Source organism: Nomascus leucogenys, chromosome 7b (genome assembly GCF_006542625.1).
Source record: "Nomascus leucogenys isolate Asia chromosome 7b, Asia_NLE_v1, whole genome shotgun sequence".
In the NCBI taxonomy this organism is placed as follows: Eukaryota; Metazoa; Chordata; class Mammalia; order Primates; family Hylobatidae; genus Nomascus; species Nomascus leucogenys.
Genome location: NC_044387.1, coordinates 63,029,661 through 63,050,977, shown reverse-complemented (window position 1 = coordinate 63,050,977; position 21,317 = coordinate 63,029,661). Strand labels below are relative to the sequence as shown.

At 36.7% G+C, this 21,317-nt stretch overlaps 1 protein-coding gene across 5 annotated transcripts in view; it reads left to right on the top strand.

The window, feature by feature from the left end:
* Positions 1-21,317, top strand: part of INPP4B (inositol polyphosphate-4-phosphatase type II B) — an 837,221-nt gene that overhangs the window by 777,679 nt on the left and 38,225 nt on the right. The gene's annotated exons all lie outside the window — the stretch shown is intronic.

Here is a 21,317-nt window from a genome sequence, read left to right as displayed (position 1 = left end):
CTAAATATTTCAGAACTTTACTGTATTTTCATGGCTTATAGCTTATTGCATGAGAGAGAGATAATTCTCTCTACCTGTATAATAATTTTATCTCTATCTATATTTCCCCTACTCATTTTAGGCTACTTTTCTAAACTTTTCATTTTTAGAAAATGTGGCTGTGTACACATTTGATGACATGCATTATTATGTATGATATTATATATTAGCTCATTGGCTCAAGTTAAGGGGCCCCGAAAATCTCATATATAACACCGTAAGAGCAAATTTTTATGATGCACAAGTATTTATGAGTACTTGCAGAATGAAACTAACTCATTATCCAAACAAAAGCTTTCCAAATTACAACTAATAGGTGATATTCCCATGGCCCACAGAGTCTCTGGGTCAGTAACCTCCTTTCTAAACTTATTTGCACATCACTCATCATAAAGATGGGATGACACTGATACTTTAAAATAGAGAATTAATATGGTTACTCTGCCAACATTTAAAATGCTATGCCCGAAGTCATGTTTCTTGATTCATTTCCACAGTAATTAAATCTAAACTCTAAGCCATAATGGGAAGGAAAAAGTGCTTCATTCACAGTGTCTATCAGCAAGGACACACGTTAATTAAAAAGTTAGGAGAAATTGTCTCTTTGCTGCAAAGCCTAGCTCAGAAGCACACTAGGAAGCATGGGACAGGCTCTGGGTTCCCAGAAAGGAACGTCATGTGATTCACTGGAGAGGTCTGTTTCTTATCTAGCCTGCCATTAGCTATCAGTTTTCTTTTAACTGCTGCAGTCTTTCATCGGCGACATTGAGGTTTGCTTGTGCTTGTTCTATGCCTCTATGTTTTCTCACTAATGAGAGGTTTCTGAAGTTCTGTATTTCATCCCATTTCATGTCTCTTGGCATTTTCATTGTTCAGTGGAGCTCTACCATAATTTTTTGATAAATGTGTGAGGATGTCTTAGAGGCCTGACATGAACATCTCAGTCATATACAACATGTTTGGTTGATATAAAAACTTCTTTCAAAAAATAATATCTCAGCACTAATGGTAAAAAACAAAATTCAAGTATGAAATCTTCAAATCTGCAGAAAAAGAACACAAATGTCACTATAGATGGAACAAATGCAGGAATGCATGATATTATAGGTCAGGTACAGCATGGGACTAAACTGATTTCGGTAAGAAATATTCTGGAAGATGAAACTGGTGTGCCCGTTTATTTAAGATAGAAGAGAGGACCCTTAAATTAGACATAAAATAATTCAAACAGGTAAATAAAGGCTATGTATATACTGGACATGTTATACTATAGAACAATATATTTTGGTATTGCCTATGATTGACATTATATATGCAGTACATTTGCTCATGATATAGCATTTGTGATGATTCATTTTTGTGTTTTTAAGGTAAGGCACTAGAAATTTAATCTAAAACACTAAAGGCTTAACTTCAAATCCCTAGTATTCTGGTGATCTTCTTCTTATTTTGGTTTTGTCTGTATATGAGGACTGTGCCAGAGTGTGAGTGTTGGCCTGTATTTGTGTATATGTATGCATGTATTTAAAGAAAATAAGATGTGTTGTTTTCTTTAATAACTGCCTTCATTTCCCTCTGGGTGTTTTGCCTTACAACACAGGCTCATAGGTTTACAAGCTCTAGCAACACAGCAGAGTAGATAAGAACAGGAGGTTTGGGAGCCAGCTAATTTGAATCCAGGCTATATGCCATACATTACCCATAGGCAAGTTAGTCTCTCACTGCCTCTTAGTCCCTTAGGGCAAGTTACTTAACCTCTTGTACCTCTCAGTTTCCTCATCTTTTAAAACAGAAATGATAATAGTCGCTCCATTTTAGGAGTGTCTCGAGGATTAAATGAATTGATACATGTACAGGAATTAACAATGTTTGGCACATGGTAATCACCAAATAATGTTGGTTAAAAAAAAAAAATCAAGGGCTATGATGTTAATACTCTGATTTTCCATGTGCAGTATAATCTAGCTAATTATGATCCTTGTAGTTTTATGTTTGTGAATATTTTATGACATAAGGTTGGACTACAATAGCATATATTAAAATAAAGTGTCCTGGCAGCTCTTGTAAATAAGGTTTCAAATGCAGTATCTTCCCTATTTAAGAAAATCAGCTCTTTAAATAGCACTTTAAAAATGTGCAAGTGTTTTCAAATGCTGTGTTAATTATGGAAGCATCACAATCCCTGAATAGGTTTTTGATAAACATTTTTGATGCTAATGTGTATTATGTATCTAGAAATAATTGTAGAATTTAAGATAAATAAGTCACCTTAGAAATTTCTTATAAATATTTGTATACATATAATGCTTATAAATTTCCTACCCCACATGCAACAGTGAGTGGTTCATGAATAAACATTTCTCAAGTTACTGCTTAATGCTGATTGATTACTGGGGTCCCAAAATTCTGGATTCTGACAATATTTTACAGTTGAGTTTTTTGAGAGGAAGCAGATTTGCCTAGCTTCTCACTCTGCCATCTAGCAAGTCCCACCCTTCAGACAGTGGTTTTTAAATGAATATCAGAACCACCTCTGGAAATTTAAAAAATACACGTTTGATTGGTGTGTTAAATGGTGGAAGGATGGGAAGGGAGTGAGGGATAAGAAACTACCTGTTGGGTACAAAGTACACTATTCAGGTGATGTTTACACTGAAAGCCCAGACTTCAGCACTATGCAGTATGTCCATGTAACAAAGATGCACCTGTACCCCTTAAATCTGTTTTAAAAAGTATATCAAGGTGAAGTTTAAGTTATCGTCATCTTGAGTTCAATTTTGTAATAAAACAACATGTCCTATACTAAAATGAAATACATATGTTTAGACCTCACATGGATTATAATTGAGAAGATCTGAGGTGGGTCCCAGGGTTTAATTTTTTAAGAACTTTACAGACATTCTGGGCAACAACCCTGGATTTTTAAAAATCAGTGTTTTAAAGGAATTTGATTTGCATGTTTTTGAATGTACTGCAACTTTTAATTTTAGTTAACATTGGTTGCAGTTTATTTTACCTTTGAATTATTCCAATCACCTTCCAGGCTATTTTTTCTGGATTTCTTAAAAATTCACCAAGGTTTCTTCATTGTAAAAATTCAAGGGAAAAATAAAGTTCGCCAATGTTATCATATCACTCTTTATTTCGTTTTATTTTTTTCTTATCTATATTAAGTATTTTCTATTGTATTGTGCTTATCTCTGTAGCAGTTTCAAATTATTTATGATGAGCAAAGGTATATAAATCAAAGTAAATAAATAAAGCTCCATCTGGCTCTTATTCAGAAATCCCCCCACAAGAAGCAGCTCTCCGAAGGTAGAGATTTTTGTTTCTCTTTGTTCACTACTGTATTTCCAGTACCTAGAACAGTACCCAGTGAACATAGTATAATTTTTTTCTCCATAAATATACAATAAAGGAATACATGAATAACATGGGTTTCAAAAACTTTCCGGTCCTATGTATTTGGTTGTATTGTGCATACATAGGCATTTTAAATTAAGCATATGAAGTTATCACTTGATAGTGACATATTGATAAGTACAAGTTGCAGAATATGAAAGTAAAAGTCTTATTATTCTAATTCAAAAACAAATAGGCAAATATTATCCTAATTCAAAAACAATAGAAACCATTTCAGCTCACCACCTGAAGCCACCCTTTGTACAACTGTCAAAAAATTCAGACTTCCTTTTTTGTACACATCCAGTATTACTTTCAGCTGCACACTCCTGATGGGGCCTTCGGGTACCATCTGTTTGATGAAATGGCATAAATGCCTCTTCAGATTAGAAAATTAACACAAGGTGTCTAGGTGATCTGACTCTGTAAGCATCTCTTAGTGGTTGCCTATATCGTTAAGACCAAAACAGTGATTCTTAACCCTCACTGCCCATCAGAAATCTAGAAAACTTTTTTTTGTTGTTGTTAAAGGCAAAGTCCCACCACATACTAGTTTCTGGGATGGAACCATGATTGAGAACCACTTGACTAAAGTCTACTTTATTTAAACCAATTTTAATTTAAATCAGTAATTGATTTTAATGACATTATGACAAGACTATAAACCTGGTATGTCTATCCTTTCCTTGAGTTTTGAAATGTATGTGTATTGCAAAGTTCTACCTTGATCACCTATGGCACAAGTTGTACCACAAAGGTGGCTCAATAATTTGCGGCTTTTTTTTTTTTAAGAAAGGGAGAATACTTTATCAGAATTCAGTTTTCAGTTTTAGACTCTCCGTGGAATGCTAAGAGCTGTCTTGTCCCAATGCATTTGCAGGAAGCATTTTTAGAAGGAACTTTCAAACTTCCTATTAATCAAACATTTGATTAATAGATAATTAGGACTGGACCTTAAAAATACAATAATAAATTTGACTGGATTTTAAAATGTCATATTTTAACAAAAAATAATTGTATAGGGAAATTTAATGCCTCTATAAAGTAAATTAAAACAAAAATACCATTGTACTGTTATTTTTCCTTAACAGGAACTCTAGGATGATGACTATACAAAGTCGTAATGTGACACCATGGTTCTCAATTGTCTTTTGTTTTATACTATGTTACTTTCTCAATCTGTCATGGCTCCTTAAAATTAGGATAGTTAATATGCCATTAGTAAGAAGACTCAGGGTAAGTTCCAGCATATACCTATGTATCACCCTTGCAATACAGGGCTTTAGTCATTCTATTTCAGTAAATATTGAATTTATAAGAGACTTAAAAGGCCCATTGGCCTTATTGAGTTTCATTTGTTGAATGTCATATTCTCAACATGTTGCACCTGTAATTTATCTGTTGGGGGAGCATAATTTATGAAGTATTCTACTTTATAAGTAAATGACTCTTAACCAATTGATGTCAGTAAAAAATGTATTTGTATGACTTCTTCCCTTACAGGGTTCACTTTTAACTAATGTAGTTCAATTATTGTTGGAATAGAAAAGTTTCTTCCATCTTTAGTCTTGTTTCCACTTGAGCTTTTTTCTTGGTTTTTGATTGTACTTTTAGAGAAGAGCTGCTATTATTTCATATTATATCCTATTTCAAATATTAAATATAATTATAAGCATTGTAAACATAGGTAATTGGAGTTTGCAGCTATTTTTTGACTGCTTGAAAGGAATGTGTTTGTAGGGAACATCGTAATTGGGAACAGTTTTTCCATGATTGCTAAGTATTATCTCCTCCCTTGAGAGTTTCAGTGGTGTGTTTTCTACATTATTTCAGTTAGTATTTGCAGCAAATAACAGGAATAAGCTGAGAGAAAAGTCACCTTCATCTCAGGGTTATTAATAAAAACATGAAAATTGACCTTATTTGGGATGTTTTTACTTCAGCTGAAGGTGAGGTGAAAGATACTGCAAGGAATACACATCCTTAGAAATCATGTTAGAGCAAGTAGCTTTTAATAAGCCATCCACTATAAACCCCAAAAGAGAACTGATCTTCCTGGGGAAATCAAAGAATGGCCTACAAAGGACTTCAACTTCCTGAACAAAATGTATGTGCTAATTTTAGTTGATCTTCCTCCTGTAGTCATGCCTGACAAGACTGTCATAGTATTCTATTGATAGAAAAATTATGATTTTCAGGTCTTTTTCTTTCCCCTAATTTCTTTTGTTAATCGTGTTTGTTTTCCAGTCATAGCAACTTGAGACCCTGTGAGTGTGGAGGCCGTAGTCCAGAGCAGCCATCAGCTTTATCCACATCTTTCCAAGTCAACCACTTCTTTCAATTCCCAAAATTATTAACTAAGTGCCTAGACATAGAAGGATGTGAAACATATATTTTAACTTAATAAAATCAAATACAGTGTAAATGAATCTAATTGAAACAAATACATTTAACTTATGCCACAAACACAGGTTTTTAAATCCAGGAAGACCTGGAGTTAATTCCTTATTCTAACACTAATTATCTGTGCAGTGGTGGACACATTAATTAATCTCAAGGCCTCAGTTTCCTAATGTGTGAAGGTGAGATGATGCTTCATTGCCCTCTTGTGAGTGTTGTGATAAATGAGATCACTTACTTAAAGTCTCTGTACCCAGTGGGCATGAAGTGTTCTGCTGAGAAATGTTACCCTTGCTCTCTACACTCTCCCCATCTCTATCCTGCTTGTTCTTCCTTAAAACATTTTTCTCTAAAAGTGCATCCTTGGATATTGCTAAAACGGGGAAGTTCTCCTGGTCTTCGAGGTCTTAGGAAAAAAGTCTCAGGATTAACATTTGGTTTCTAAAAGGCTTAGATTGTCTCTCAGTGACAGTGGGCTAGTGGGATACAGGGTTTGGAAATCTTGCTAGAGCCCTAGCTATAGCATCAGGGAATCTAGAAGCAGCTTAGCTTAGAGTCAGGGTTAGTGCATATCTGGGGCCCCCAGAGAGCAGCACTCAGCACTCAGTTTGTGGAACTAGAGAATGTCTAACTCCTGAATTCCTACAGCTTTCACTGGCAAGTTAGGATATCTTGTAATTAACGTGTCAGGAGCCCCACCTCTGGAGGTGAGTTGGGAAAACAGGTCATTAATAGAAATATGTGGTCGTCATTTTCATGGTCAAAAGTGAACATCTTTTGTATATCTACTATGGCAGAGTACCATGCTATACAAATGGAGAAACGCATTTGAAATTATAATAGCCACTAATAGTCAATGACTTACTATGCACTAAGAATAACACTAAGCATCCTATATGGGGAAACTGCTAATTCCCACAAGAACAGAATCAAATAAATGAGTCCAGAGCATAGAAAGTGTTCATTATTAAGTGGTTCAGAGGATAAAAAGAATCACTGTGGCCAGGAGGTGTCCTGGAGGAGGTGGAATCTGAACTGCGTCTTAAGGATCCAAACAATTTAGGTAAGTTGCCAGGAGTTAGGAAAATCTGTATTAGAATTATCTAAGTGGATAAGAGTAGTGCTTATTCATTCATCACACTTGTCAAGTGATTTTGCTTACATAAATATTGTAATGTGTGGTACATTGAACAACTTATTTTCTTCAGCTGATACCAGGTTTTTGAGATCTGTGTTTATTTATTTTAGATCTAGTTATCTTCTTTTAAACTTGTATAATACTCCCTTGTATAAATAGACCACAATTTATCTATTGCCCTAGTTAATTTTAGGTAATGGCAAAACATCTGATGTTTTGCCATTACCAACAATACTGTAATAGACAGTCTCATATGTATATCCATGTATATAAACCCATAGGTATAATGTGTGGTAAGGCATTTGTATTTTTAATTTTGCTAGATGCTGCCAGATTGCTTTTCCAAATAGCTATACTAATTTATAAGCCACAAGCCATGCACATGTGTTCCCATTTCTCCACACGTCCCAATACTTGTAAGAGTTTTTAACCATCTGATGGATGAAAAGTGCTATCTTTGTTTAAGTTATATTTTCTCAGTAACACGAAATAAGATTAAATATCTGTCTAAACATTTATTGGCCATCCAGATTCTCACTCATCTCGTCTTCCGTGTTTCATATAATGGAGTTTTGCACATAATTGCAAATTAGGAAAGGTTTCCAGCATTTATAAATAAACCACTGGCCTATTGTGTTTAAGTTACATTTAGAAGACCCTGTTTTAGGAGTGGTGTGTTTTTTTTTTTTTTTAATGCGCTTTATTTTTATTTTTTAAATGAAAGCACAGTGGAATAAGACAGGAGAATCCCTTGGGTTTGGACAGAGAATGCATCATGCTATGACAGGAGCTTGTGACATGATGTAAGGCTTTTTAGCAGGGAGGGGGACAGGGCTCCACTTTAGATGAGGGAAAGACACTTCCATCTGAGAAACAAAAACCTATAGTTGATTAGGGAGATGAGTGATGCCTTTGCACTTGGAAAATGAGGTGTAGCAAGAACTGGTCCAAGAAAGGTCTCATTTTCACTAAAGAAGGCTGAGATGCAGGCAGCCCAAACCTGAATGATCTATGGAGAGCAGTTATGCCAAAACCTAGAGTCTGTTTATGCCCCTGAAAGGTTGAGACAAAAGAATCCAGGAAGTAATTTTCATTTCACCACCTAATGATTTTTTCTACAGACACCAACTGCCTTGTCCTAGCCAATGATATCCATGAATTCATATACTCAATATGCCTATTATGTTTGTCCTCATATACAAAGAAATCCAAAACTATTAATTCAATGAATTATCATTATACTGTCTAAAACTTCATTTCTTCCATCAGAACACTTGCTATACTCTGGTAAACACTGTCATAAAATGGTTTCAACCCTTCTTCTAACTTGAATATTGGGTATAGCACTCTAGACACTGGTTCAAGGGAACAAATTGGATGGCTTCACAGGCAATTTCTAAAGAAAACTGGACTGGGAGGCAACTGTATTTATGAATAAGTACCCAAAATGTTGCAAGCTTTTCTCCTGATCAGAAGACCACAGATTACGGAGAAGTTCAAATGCTGGGCATAATTTATTATTGTTCAAAGGATAATGGCCTAAAGGCCTATGAGCAAAAATGCATTATGCATAATTACACCCCATTCTCTTCCGTTTAGTGAGCCTATCAGAACTCATATGAGTGTGAATGACATCATTATGGGGATCAAAACTGTAATTTGTAAAGCATATCATTTGCAAAATTGGTATTTTATTAGTAACAAATCCCATGTGATATCTCTCAAATATCACAGTATTATTTAGGGGTAATCACTGCTCTGAATACCCCAAAATCTAACAATTAGGCCAGCTCAGCAAAGAGCAGGCTGCCCCACTATGGCACATAAAGTGGGTAAGAGGAAGGACTTTGGAATTAGACTGCCTGATTTCTCCACTTCTTAGCAGTGGGAATGAAATTCTAAGAGGCCTTAGGTTCTTTATCTGTAAAATGAAACAACATATATAAAGAAATTGGTAACTGGGTATAGTTCATAGTAAGCAGTTGGTAAAGTCAAACTTACCTTGTAGTGATAATTTCACCAGCATCCTCATCTAATAGGGTTGTCATGAGCGCTAAAAGAGACAATGATGGCCGGGCGCGGTGGCTCACGCTTGTAATCCCAGCACTTTGGGAGGCCGAGGCGGGCGGATCACGAGGTCAGGAGATCGAGACCATGGTGAAACCCTGTCTCTACTAAAAATACAAAAAAAAAAAAATTAGCCGGGCGTGGTGGCGGACGCCTGTAGTCCCAGCTACTCGGAGAGGCTGAGGCAGGAGAATGGCGTGAACCCAGGAGGCGGAGCTTGCAGTGAGCCGAGATTGCGCCACTGCACTCCAGCCTGGGCGACAGAGCAAGACTCCGTCTCAAAAAAAAAAAAAAAAAAAAGAAAGAGACAGTGATCACTGATGCACTTAATATAGTACTTGTTACACAGTGAGGATCAGTAAATATTAAATGCTGTCATGGCTATTACTGATGTGTGGTGATACTGTTATTACTGTCATTATTGCTTCTTTCATGGCAGCTTCCTTTCACATTGTTTTTACTAAGCTGTGAATGGTTGTGATGTCCTCAAACTATATTCCACTATTCATATCATCTGTTGCATTGGTTCTCTTTTATTTACTTTTTTTATTATTATTATCCTTTAAGTTCTAGGGTACATGTGCACAACGTGCAGGTTAGTTACATATGTATACATGTGCCATGTTGGTGTGCTGCACCTGTCATTTACATTAGGTATATCTCCTAAGGCTATCCCTCCCCTCTACCCTCACCCCACGACAGGCCCTGGTATGTGATGTTCCCCACCCTGTGTCCAAGTGTTCTCATTGTTCAATTCTCACCTATGAGTGAGAACATGTGGTGTTTGGTTTTCTATTCTTGCTATAGTTTGCTGAGAATGATGGTTTCCAGCTTCATCCATGTCCCTACAAAGGGCATGAACTCATCCTTTTTTCTGGCTGCATAGTATTCCATGGTGTATATGTGCCACATTTTCTTAATCCAGTCTATCATTGATGGACATTTGGATTGGTTGCAAGTATTTGCTATTGTGAATAGTGCCACAATAAACACACGTGTGCATGTGTTTTTATAGCAGCATGATTTATAATCCTTTGGGTATATACCCAGTAATGGGATTGCTGGGTCAAATGGTATTTCTAGTTCGAGATCCCTGAGGAATCTCCACACTGTCTTCCACAATGGTTGAACTAGTTTACAGTCCCAACAATAGTGTAAAGGTGTTCCTATTTCTCCACATCCCCTCCAGCACCTGATGTTTCCTGACCTTTTAATGATTGCCATTCTAACTGGTGTGAGATGGTATCTCAGTGTGGTTTTGATTTGCATTTCTCTGATGGCCAGTGATGAGGAGCATTTTTTCATGTGTCTGTTGGATGCATGAATGTCTTCTTCTGAGAAGTGTCTGTTCATATACTTTGCCCACTTTTTGATGGGGTTGATTTTTTCTTGTAAATTTGTTGAAGTTATTTGTATATTCTGGATATTAGCCCTTTGTCAGATGGGAAGATTGTAAAAATTTTCTCCCATTCTGTAGGTTGCCTGTTCACTCTGATGGTAGTTTCTTTTGCTGTGCAGAAGCTCTTTAGTTTAATGAGATCCCATTTGTAAATTTTGGCTTTTGCTGCCATTGCTTTTGGTGTTTTAGACATGAAGTCCTTGCCCATGCCTATGTCCTGAATGGTATTGCCTAGGTTTTCTTCTAGGGTTTTTATTGTTTTAAGTCTAACATTTAAGTATTTAATCAATCTTGAATTAATTTTTGTATAAGGTATAAGAAGAGATCCAATTTCAGCTTTCTACATATGGCTAGCCAGTTTTCCCAGCACCATTTACTAAATAGGGCATCCTATCCCTATTTCTTGTTTTTGTCAGGTTTGTCAAAGATCAGATGGTTGTAGATGTATGGTATTATTTCTGAGGACTCTGTTCTGTTCTATTGGTCTATATCTCTGTTTTGGTACCAGTACCATGCTGTTTTTGTTACTGTAGCCTTGTAGTATAGTTTGAAGTCAGGTAGCATGATTCCTCCAGCTTTGTTCTTTTGGCTTAGGATTGTCTTGGCAATGCGGGCTCTTTTTGGTTCCATATAAACTTTAAAGTAGTTTTTTCCAATTCTGTGAAGAAGGTCATTGGTAGCTTGATGGGGATGGCATTGAATCTATAACTTACCTTGGGTAGTATGGCCATTTTCACGATATTGATTCTTCCTATCGATAGCATGGAATGTTCTTCCATTTGCTTGTGTCCTCTTTTATTTCATTGAGCAGTGGTTTGTAGTTCTCCTTGAAGAGATCCTTCACATCCCTTGTAACTTGGATTCCTAGGTATTTTATTCTCTTTGAAGCAATTGTGAATGGGAATTCACTCATAATTTGGCTCTCTGTTTGTCTGTTATTGGTGTATAAGAATGCTTGTGATTTTTGCACATTGATTTTGTATCCTGGGACTTTGCTGAAGTTGCTTATCAGCTTAAGGGGATTTGGGGTTGAGATGATGGGGTTTTCTAAATATACAATCATGTCATCTGCAAAGAGGGACAATTTGACTTCTTCTTTTCCTAACTGAATACCATTTATTTCTTTCTCCTGCCTGATTGCCCTGGCCAGAAATTCCAACACTATGTTGAAGAAGAGTGGTGAGAGAGGGCATCCCTGTCTTGTGCCAGTTTTCAAAGGGAATGCTTCCAGTTTTTGCCCATTCAGTATGATATTGGCTGTGGGTTTGTCATAAATAGCTGCTATTATTTTGAGATAAGTCCCATCAATACCTAGTTTATTGAGAGTTTTTATCATGAATGGCTGTTGAATTTTGTCAAAGGCCTTTTATGCTTCTATTGAGATTATCATGTGGTTTTTGTCTTTGGTTCTGTTTATATGATGGATTACATTTATTAATTTGCATATGTTGAACCAGCCTTGCGTCCCAGGGATGAAGCCAACTTGATCATGGTAGATAAGCTTTTTGATGTGCTGCTGGATTCGGTTTGCCAGTATTTTATTCAGGATTTTTCATCGATGTTCATCAGGGATATTGGTCTAAAATTCTCTTTTTTTGTTGTGTCTCTGCCAGGCTTTGGTATCAGGATGATGCTGGCCTCATAAAATGAGTTAGGGAGGAGGATTCCCTATTTTTCTATTGATTGGAATGGTTTCAGAAGGAATGGTACCAGCTCCCATTTGTACCTCTGGTAGAATTTGGCTGTGAATCCATCTGGTCCTGGACTGTTTTTGGTTGGTAGACTATTAATTATTGCCTCAATTTCAGAGCCTGTTATTGGTCTATTCAGGGATTCAACTTCTTCCTGGTTTAGTCTTGGGATAGTGTATGTGTCCAGGAATTTATCCATTTCTTCTAGATTTTCTAGTTTATTTGCGTAGAGGTGTTTATAGCATTATCTGATGGTAGTTTGTATTTCTGTGGGATAGGTAGTGATATCCCCTTTATCATTTTTTATTGTGTCTATTTGATTCTTCTCTCTTTTCTTCTTTATTAGTCTTGCTAGCGGTCTGTCAATTTTGTTGATCTTTTCAAAAAAGCAGCTCCCAAATTCATTGATTTTTTTGAAGGGTTTTTTGTGTCTCTGTCTCCTTCAGTTCTGCTCTGATCTTAGTTATTTCTTGCCTTCTGCTAGCTTTTGAATGTGTTTGCTCTTTCTTCTCAAGTTCTTTTAATTGTGATGTTAGGGTGTTGATTTTAGATCTTTCCTGCTTTCTCTTGTGGGCATTTAGTGCTATAAATTTCCCTCTACACACTGCTTTGAATGTTTCCCAGAGATTCTGGTATGTTGTGTGTTTGTTCTCATTGGCTTCAAAGAACATCTTTATTTCTGCCTCCATTTCGTTATGTACCCAGTAGTCATTCAGGAGCAGGTTGTTCAGTTTCCATGTAGTTGAGTGGTTGTGGATGAGTTTCTTAATCCTGAGTTCTAGTTTGATTGCATTGTGGTCTGAGAGACAGTTTGTTATAATTTCTGTTCTTTTACATTTGCTGAGGAGTGCTTTACTTCCAACTATGTGGTCAATTTTGGAATAGGTGTGGTGTGGTGCTGAGAAGAATGTATATTCTGTTGATTTGGGGTGGAGGGTTCTGTAGATGTCTATTAGGTCCACTTGGTGCAGAGCTGAGTTCAATTCCTGGATATCCTTCTTAATTTTCTGTCTCGTTGATCTGTCTAATGTTGACAGTGGGGTGTTAAAGTCTCCCATTATTATTGTGTGGGAGTCTAAGTCTCTTTGTACGTCTCTAAGGACTTGCTTTATGAATCTGGGTGCTCCTGTATTGGGTGCATATATATTTAGGTTAGTTAGCTCTTCTTGTTGAATTGATCCCTTTACCATTATGTAATGGCCTTCTTTGTCTCTTTTGATCTTTGTTGTTTTGAAGTCTGCTTTATGAGAGACTAGGATGGTAACCCCTACTCTTTTTTTGTTTTCCATTTGTTTGGTAGATCTTCCTCCATCCCTTTATTTTGAGCCTATGTGTGTCTCTGCACGTGAGATGGGTCTCCTGAATGCAGCACACTGATGGGTCTTGACTCTTTATCCAATTTGCCAGTCTGTGTCTTTTAATTGGAGCATTTAGCCCATTTACATTTAAGGTTAATATTTTTATGTGTGAATTTGATCCTGTCATTATGATGTTAGGTGGTCATTTTGCTCGTTAGTTGATGCAGTTTCTTCCTAGCCTCAATGGTCTTTAAAATTTGGCATGTTTTTGCAGTGGCTGGTACCAGTTGTTCCTTTCCATGTTTAGTGCTTCCTTCAGGAGCTCTTGTAAGGCAGGCCTGGTGGTGACAAAATCTCTCAGCATTGTTTTGTCTGTAAAGGATTTTATTTCTCCTTCACTTATGAAGCTTAGTTTGGCTGGATATGAAATTCTGGGTTGAAAATTATTTTCTTTAAGAATGTTGAATATTGGCCCCCACTCTCTTCTGGCTTGTAGAGTTTCTGCTGAGAGATCTGCTGTTAGTCTGATGGGCTTCCCTTTGTGGGTAACCCGACCTTTCTCTTTGGCTGCCCTTAACTTTTTTTCTTTCATTTCAAATTTGTGAATCTGACAATTATGTGTCTTGGAGTTGCTCTTCTGGAGGAGTATCTTTGTGGCATTCTCTGTATTTCCTGAATTTGAATTTTGGCCTGCCTTGCTATGTTGGGGAAGTTCTCCTGGATAATATCCTGCAGAGTGTTTTCCAACTTGGTTCCATTGTCCCCGTCACTTTCAGGTACACCAATCAGATGTAGATTTGGTCTTTTCACATAGTCCCACATTTCTTGGAGGCTTTGTTCGTTTCTTTTTATTCTTTTTTCTCTAAACTTCTCTTCTTGCTTCATCTATTTGATCTTCAATCACTGATACCCTTTCTTCCATTTGATCAAATCAGGTACTGAAGCTTGTGCATGTGTCACATAGTTCTTGCGCCATGGTTTTCAGCTCCATCAGGTCATTTAAGGGCTTCTCTACACTGTTTATTCTAGTTAGCCATTCGTCTAATCTTTTTTCAAGGTTTTTAGCTTCCTTGTGATGGGTTTGAACATCCTCCTTTAGCTCAGAGAAGTTTGTTATTACCAGTCGTCTGAATCCTTCTTCTCTCAACTCATCAAAGTCATTCTCTATCTAGCTTTGTTCCATTGCTGGCGAGGAGCTGCATTCCTTTGGAGGAGAAGAGGTGCTCTGATTTTTAGAATTTTCAGCTTTTCTGCTCTGGTTTCTCCCCATCTTTGTGGTTTTATCTACCTTTGGTCTTTGATGATGGTGACATACTGATGGGGTTTTGGTGTGGATGTCCTTTCTGTTTGTTAGTTTTCCTTCTAACAGTCAGGACCCTCAGCTGCAGGTCTGTTGGAGTTTTCTGGAGGTCCACTCCAGACCCTATTTGCCTGGGTATCACCAGTGGAGGCTGCAGAACAGCAAATATTGCAGAAGGGCAAATGTTGCTGCCTGATCCTTCCTCTGGAAGCTTCGTCTCAGAGGGGCACCCAGCTATATGAGGTGTCAGTTGGCCCCTACTGGGAGGTATCTCCCAGTTAGTCTCCTCAGGGTTCAGGGACCCACTTGAGGAGGCAGTCTGTCTGTTCTCAGATTTCAAACTCCATGCTGGGAGTACCACTACTCTCTTCAAACCTGTCAGACAAGGACGTTTAAGTCTGTAGAAGTTTCTGCTGCCTTTTGTTCAGCTATGCCCTGCCCCCAAAGGTGGAGTCTACAGAAACAGGCAGGCCTCCTTGAGCTGGAGTGAGCTCCACCCAGTTCGAGATTCCTGGCAGCTTTGTTTACCTACTCAAGCCTCAGCAATGGTGGATGCCCCTCCCCCAGCCTCACTGCTGCCTTGCTGTTTGATCTCAGACTGCTGTGCTAACAATGAGCGAGGCTCTGTGGTCGTGGGATCCTCGGAGCCAGGCGTGGGATATAATCTCCTGGTGTGCCATTTGCTAAGACCATTGGAAAAGTGCATTATTAGGGTCAGAGTGTCCCAATTTTCCAGGTACCATCTGTCACGGCTTCCTTTGCTAGGAAAGGCACATTGGTTCTCAAAGAGTAATTCCAGCATCAGCATCATCCGAGAACTTGTTTGAAATGCATTCTCAGGCCCTTCCCAGAACCACTGGACCAGAAACTCTACATGTGGGCCCAGCAATCAGTGTTTTAATTAGCTCACCAGGTGATTCTGATGTGCACTTAAGTTTGATAACCACTTGTGTAGTATAAGGATATTGTTAAATTTTTAACATCTTTTTTGACATACAATTCATATATACTTACCAGACTATAACACCCACCCATTTAAAGTGTTTTGTGTAGACTGTAGAATGTGATGTTTCAGAAGAAAATAGAGATTATGTGATTACGTATAACTTTGCCTTACAACAGTGTTGTAGCAAGGATTTAGTCTTGAAGTTTGAATTATTATAGTACGTAGACATTGTACATAATTAGAAATTAATTCTAAATCATGGGGCATTATTTGGGGTTCAAATAAGTCTATTTTCAGAAAATTATACATTTGATATTCATGTGATCATGAGACTTTTCCCAGAGAGGGTCGTGCTCTACACTCTTGGGGGAAAGGAATGCTAATATCATGAAGCTTCCCAAAAATCCAAGAGAACTGGGTTCAGATAGCTTCCAGATAGCTGAACACATGGAGGTTCCTGGCGGGCGGTGCACCCAGGGAGCGCATGGAAGCTCCGTATCCCTTCCCTCATACCTCACCTCACACATCTCTTCATCTGTATTATTTGTAATACCTTTATAATAAACCAGTAAACATATTAAGGGGTACAATGCAGTAGTTTTTAGTATATTGACAGAGTTGTACACCTATCACTACAATAATTTTAGTACCTGTTCAGCACTCCTAAATAAAACCCCATTTCCATCACCAGTGTCTCCCCAAATGCCATCCCCCCAGCCCTTGGGAACCACTAGGTTTGCCTCGTCTGGACATTGCATATAAATAGATTTATACAATTGTGGTCTTTTGTGAATGCTGTCTTTCATTTAGCATAAGATTTTCCAAGTGCATCCTTGTTATCAGACATTTTTTATTCCTCTGTGAAGTTCCCTCTTTGTGAGTATTCTGTGCAGGCATTCCCAGAATATTAACATTCAGCTAATGAATGATTCCCCACAACAAAACAGGGGCATATGTGCATATGTGTTTGTCTGGGGTGGGGCGATGTATGATTATATTTGTACATGTGGGCTTTAAGTTTGTAGTTTCCTTTTTCTAGAGACTATGAAAAAGCTCAGGGCCAATTTTATGATTCATCTACTTCAAATGTATAGCATTCTTTAATAGGCTTTCACTATGTATGTATGTGTGTGTGTGTGTGTGTGTGTGTGTGTGTGTTGGCCTCATTCTTAACTCCATTGTATGACATTACTCTTGCACTTACTGTTTCTTTCTCACTTTTTATTCCTGATATCTTACTGAATTTGATGTATCCATGTAAACTGCCTTAAATTCTTTTTGAAATATGGCAGGGTGTAAATATTTAAATAACAATAAAATCACATAAACTATTCACTATATCCTATACTCAAGACTCTTCCTAAATTTACTCTTAGCAACCTTCAATACACTGAAAATACTAAATTTTTTCAAACTGCAAAATATCTGTTTTCTTACATCTGAATTTATGTGTTTTCATAATGATGTCTGTTTTCTCAACTATTTGAGAAAATCATGCCATTATATTTACTATGTGCTTTAGAGTTTTCAAATCACTTTGACTGTTCTTTTGTTTTTGAAAATAGAAATACAATAGATGTCATCTTTTGTTCAGTTTTGTTTCATAATTTAATTTTATAACATAAATTCGCAGAATTTTATAACACTAATAGTTTTATTTGATTTTGTGATAAAGATTTTTTCTGTTGAAGAAAATAGACTAGAACAAAAATGAGAAAAAGACATATTAGAGCTGTCAAGATATATTATTTTTGCCAGAAAAGAAGGGGAAAAATGCCTTCCACTTCACAAGAATGAAATGATTTTATAGCAGCTGCTCTTGAAATAGATAGATTTATTGAAAACTCTTAGTATCTGTAGTCGCCCTTAAAAAAATACCTTTCATGTAACAAAAATCTCATATGCATATGTTCAAGGTACATATTGTTAAGTATTACTTGGTCATAAAGTTAAATGGCAACCGAGACCACTGTGTAGACCTACCATGGGTTCAGCTTGACCACGTGAGAAACATGTGGTTGACAGACTGTGGAAGCCCACATTCCAACAAGTATTTGATGAGTTTCATCTTTTTTTTCCTCGTGGTTTGACTACATACATACAATTTTATTGTGTATGTTAATAACTTAAAAGCTGCTAATGTATCATGTGGTTCCTGAACAGAGAATTGAGCTGATTTTTGATACACTGAATAATAAAAGATATGATGTTTCAGAAGAAAATAGACATTATAACTTTGCCATACAACAATGCTGTAGCAAGGATTTAGTCTTGAAGGTTGAATTATTATAGTACATAGATATTGTACATAATTAGAAATTAATTCTAAATCATGGGACATTATTTGGGGTTGAAATAAATCTATTTTCAGAAAATTATACATTTGGTATTCATGTAGTCAGTCATAACCTTCCATTATGCAATCCTTAAAGTAAGTTTATAAATTAAAATTTCATCACAGAGGTTATGATTTCAGACCATAATGGAAAGTGGAAACTCTGTTGCATTTCTATTTATGGCAAGGTAAAAGAAAGTCACATTTCTTTGCAGTATGCTTTATTTCGTTTTATCATAAATATTTATATGTATATTTTGCTATCTTTGCCCACATCCCCTGAATAACAAAAGTACACTAATAACCTTGGCACTAGTGCTAAGATGAAAGGAAGATGAAAAATATCCCATTTTTTAAAAAGCCTTAGGGATTTTGGGATGTCAGCATACTAGTACTAGTGAAAATAAATTTATGTGTGTATATTTTTAAAATTTTGAGCTCAATTTTAAATTTAGTAGTTGCCCTTTGAATAGCTTTATCTCCAACTAAATGTTAAAATGGCATTAGCATGTTTTGTCAATATGTTTCTGAACATATTTTCTCCTGGAGTTTGAAAAGGAAGCAAAATTTCAATTTAATTTATCACAATCAAGGAAAAACAACCTAAAAGAGTCTTGGAAGAATCTGGACTTGTGTGTGTGGAGGACTAGAAGAGAAAAAGAAGCTTTTTAATTCATTTAGAGTCTGACAAGGTAAAAGCATGTGTGAACTTCCCTCTCTGATTCTCATGGCCTGGGCTCCTGGGCAGGGTGGATAGTATGGGTCTTCAGTCAGGTAGGGCATTCTCTTCCTTACAAAGGTAAGCTTTCTGTTCAGGCAGATCATGTGGACTGTTTCCACCAGCAGCTAAGAAAGAAAGTTGCTACAAGGTAAGTAGTCAGCACTCCTCATAGATATTGACTTCTCCTCTAAGGAAAATGCTCAGTAATCTGATATTTTTGCCACATCCCTGCAAAAAATAAATGTTGAATCAGCATTCTTACATATAAAAGAAGGCTTTTGCATCTTTATCCTTGTGTAGCTTTATGTCTCCATTGGCACCAATAAATCTAAATTCAAGGTTAAGTATTTCAACGTTAAACAAAAATTATACTGAAGTGCCTACAAAAGTGTAGTTAACATAGTTCCCCGTTTCTCTCGGAATATGTACCTGAGGTCTATAGATAATGTGTTTCTGTTGGATCAGTGTTGAAAGGCAAACTAGATATCTTCTGGTCCAAAACTTCACTTTTTTTTTTTTTTTTGCTGGGGGAGTGTCTTGCGGTGTCACCCAGGCTGGAGTGCAGTGGTGCCATCTAGGCTCACTGCAACCTCCGCCTCCCAGGTTCAAGTGATTCTCCTGCCTCAGCCTCCCAAGTAGCTGGGACTACAGGTGCACACCACCATGCCCAGCTGATTTTTGTATTTTTAATAGAGACAGGATTTTACCATGTTGACCAGGATGGTCTTAATCTCTTGACCTCAGGTGATCCACCCGCCTCAGCCTCCCAATGTGCTGGGATTACAGGCATGAGCCATCATACCCAGCCTAATAAAGTAATTATTTTTTAATCTGGATATTGTTCTTAACTCTATACTAGCCCTTCAGTTGAGTTTTGTGGTAGATTTTTCAATTGAAGACTCTGCACCTTGAATCTAATGTGAAAGCTCTGTGATTCTCCCTTGTATGATGGTGTGATGGTGTGATGGTGTGATGGTGTGGTGCTGTGATGATGGTGTGGTGGTGTAATAGTGTGATGGTGGGCAAGAGTAGACACACTGGATGACATAGGATGTTCCCTTTATGCACCTGAACTGATTCCACTGCAAGGAGATATGCTTTTTTGAGCAACAGTGATAATTTATACAGAATTACTAGAGCAAGCTTAGATCTCTATGTTTGAGGAAATAGTCTAACTAAAGTCATTTCAGAGAATCACTTTTGTTTGACAAAATGAATTTAGCATACTTGCAAGACTTGTGATCTAAATAAAGTAACTGAAATTGAAAAGTAAATTGAAATGAATTTTCTCATATTACTTTTACTTGCTTTGGAGACCAAAGTTACATATATATATACATATATATATATATATATATATATGGCATTTTATATTTTATGTATTAATATATCATGCTATACATTGTATTTAGTACATACAATATATAAAAATTATTTAAATGCTTTTTGCTTAAATCTAATTTGATCATGTTTATAAACCTCATTTTCATTCAAATCACCCAATCGTTGTGACTCCTGAGATATATGTGTATTCTTATGCTATCTTTTCAGCCACTAAATTTAATATTAATTTTAAAATTCCAACATTTGTGTATCTCATTAAAATAAGACAAATTGAGAAAAAAAGGTATAAATTAACTTTTCCCAAATATGTCAGACTATATACTTTGCTCTTTATTTTCATGGGGTAATGAAACATCACAAGTTTTTGGTAACAGAATAAAATGTTTATTTACACATTAATTGTTATTCTCTTAAAAGTCAATTTTCAAACTCCTTCCATTTCTATGTACTTGTAACTTTTTTTGCTAATGGTATTTTAAGACAGCAGCATTTGGAAAGGACCTTGGAGATTACCTAGTGACCCTGCCAAGTAAGGCAGGGATTCTTTGTACAACATCCCTGACAGATTGTCAGCTAACCTTTACTTGCACATGTACAATAGCAGGGAGTTTGTTACTTTGGGTATCAACCCATTCCATTTTTGGACAGCTATATGATTTATAAAACTTATCTTCTTGTTAAGCTGAAATCTGTTAACCCATAACTTCCAATTATTGATCCATTCACCTGCCTGGATCAACCATCACCATCCTTAGGTCAGCCTGTCAAATATTGGAATATGGTTTCTGTGTTCTGCTTAATTTTTAAAATCCCTGTAAGATGTGAAAGTCAGTCCAACTCCTGCTCTTTCTGAAAGATATTGCTACCATTTCTCAATGCAGTCTTCATTTTAATACTCTTTATAAGTAATTACGAGCAAAATCAAATACCATGTTCTAAATTTAATATGAAGAACACAGAGTAAAATAAGGCAAAGGTCTGCCTGTTTTCCCTTTTTCCTTCCAGTTGTATAGTGCTTACTAAGTAGCAAGCACTTTTCTAACTACTTTACAGATATTAATTGCTCTAATTCTAATGGCTGAGACCCCTTGGCCAGGGTAGATGGTATGGACTCCAGACAGGCATGGTGTTATCTGTGAATTAACTCTTCTAATTTGTGGATTAACTCTATGGATTTTTAACCTATGGATTAAGTCTTAAAGAAACAGCCACAGAGGGGTTAAATGACATGCAAAAG